Below are 2,500 nucleotides of genomic sequence, written 5' to 3'. Positions count from 1 at the left end.
TATATGCAACAAGCTTGTTTTCTAGGCCAAACCACATGCCATGTGTATATAGTATGAAAAGTAATGGGCCTAGAACACTACCCTGTGGAACACCGGATATCACATTCCTATAATCACTATGGTGCCCATCAACAACAACTCTTTGAGATCTATTACTTAAAAAATCAATAATAATGCTAAGAAACGACCCACCCACTCCCAACTGTTTCAGTTTGAAAACAAGGGCCTCATGATTAAGACGGTCAAAGGCAGCACTAAAATCAAGGCCAATCATACGAACTTCCTGACCACAATCAAGGGATTTTTGTACAGCATTGGAGATTGTAAGAAGGGCATCACATGCTCCAAGGCCTTTACGAAAACCAAATTGTAAACTAGGGAGTAGATGATTACCTTCAGCAAACCTATTAAGACGTTTTGCCAGAAGACGTTCAAAAACTTTAGATAATATGGAAGTTATGGAAATTGGGCGGTAATCAGTGGGACTTGAGCTACCATAAACACGTTTACATAGAAATATATATAGAAATATATATATATATATATATATATATATATATATATATATATATATATATATATATATATATATATGTGTGTGTGTGTGTGTGTGTGTGTATGTATATATGTTGGTGTGTGTGAGGGGGCCTGTGTCTGTGTATGTATGTGAGATACTAAATAAGTTACTCCAATAAAAATTGGTTCATTAGATCCCTTTATTTTACATTTACTTAATTTCATTGTGTGGAGTCAATCCTAATTTCTTACCAGCTAAGTTTCTCCAAATATTATCAGAATTTCATCTATTTTAAAGATTTTTTTCCTCAACAGATAAGATTTGATAAAGATGTGGTTCACTAGTCAAAGTGATGAGTGTTTTGGTTAAAAAGCAGATTCAAACGACCTCAGAACCACATTTCCTTTGGAAAATTCTATATTTAGCTATTCCTGAATCACTAATATATCTTTAGAGGGAATTATAAATTTATTGTGTAGATAAGCATTTAATAGGCTCATTAATTACGTTAATTACTACGTCTCGCATTAGAATCCACTTTTAAACTTTTTTATCTCTCCATAATCAATGGATTTTTTATTGGAATTTATAGCTGATTATCACCTGATTCATGAGAATTATGAACGTGAACCATTTACTCAATAGATTATCACATTAGTTGCAGAGATTTACCATTACATTAGAAATGTTTGTATCATTTTTCCGCCTTTCTAGGTTCAATAAATTTGCAAATCTTCAATCGTCAATTTAGATATCTAGTAATTTTCTTTTTATTGTCGACGTTTACATACATTGAAGATATTCCCTAAGGCAGATGTTGTATCTATAATGGATTCCTACACTCTACTAAGACAAGAATGGTTGGCTCGTATAATTCCGATCGCCTGTTTCATAATTACCTGATTGCCATTTTAGAAATCTACAAAATATTACTTTTCATTTTTTTTCAAAAAATACTTTGTTAGAGAATGTCATCATCATCATCATTATCTCCTCCTACGCCTATTGACGCAAAGGGCTTCGGTTAGATTTCACCAGTCATCTCTGTCTTTAGCTTTTAATTCAATACTTCTCCATACATCATCTCCTATATCGCGCTTTATAGTCCTAAACCATGTAGGCCTGGGTCCTCTAATTATTATAGTGCCTTGTGGAAACCAGTTAAACTTTTGGTGAACTAATCTCTCTTGGGGAGTGAGAAGAGCATAACCAAACCATCTCCATCTACCCCTCATCATGATGTCATCCACATATGGTACTCGAGTAATCTCTCTTATAGTTTCATTTCTAATCTTGTCCTGCCATTTAACTCCTACTATCCTTCTGAGCGCCTTATTCTCAAATCTATGAAATTTATTGGTGATTGTTTCATTGTCATACCATGACTCATGTCCACAGAGTAACACCGGTCTCACTAAACTGATATATAGTCTGATTTTTATATAAAATTTTAGGTGATTTGATTTCCAAATTCTACTTAATCTACCCATTGTCTGATTTGCTTTTTTCAATCTTTCACTAAACTGTAATTCTAAAGACCCTGTATTAGAGATTATTGTTCCTAAATAATTGAATGATTTTACCTCATTAATCCTTTCCCCTTCGTATGATAGTTCATCTTCCATTGCATACTCCATTCTCATCATATCTGTCTTTCTTCTATTTATCTCCAGCCCAATCTCATGTGATATTTCATGCATTCTGGCAAGCAAACATTGCAAATCCTATGGGGTTCTGCTGAGGAGGACAGCATTCGTAGTATATTCTAGGTCTTCTAAATTCCTATCACCAATCCAGTCCAATCTTTCTCCACCATCTCTGACTGTTTTACACATTACAAAGTCCATGAGGAGAATAAACAACATAGGTGATAGTACATTCCCTTGGAGTACTCCGCTCTTAACTGGAAACTCACTTGATAAGACTCCATTAACATTAACTTTGTAATTGCTATGCTCATAAATAGACTTAATAAAATTTACA

The sequence above is a fragment of the Palaemon carinicauda genome, chromosome 1, assembly GCF_036898095.1.
Source record: "Palaemon carinicauda isolate YSFRI2023 chromosome 1, ASM3689809v2, whole genome shotgun sequence".
NCBI classification, from domain to species: domain Eukaryota; kingdom Metazoa; phylum Arthropoda; class Malacostraca; order Decapoda; family Palaemonidae; genus Palaemon; species Palaemon carinicauda.
This window is presented reverse-complemented; position numbering follows the sequence as displayed.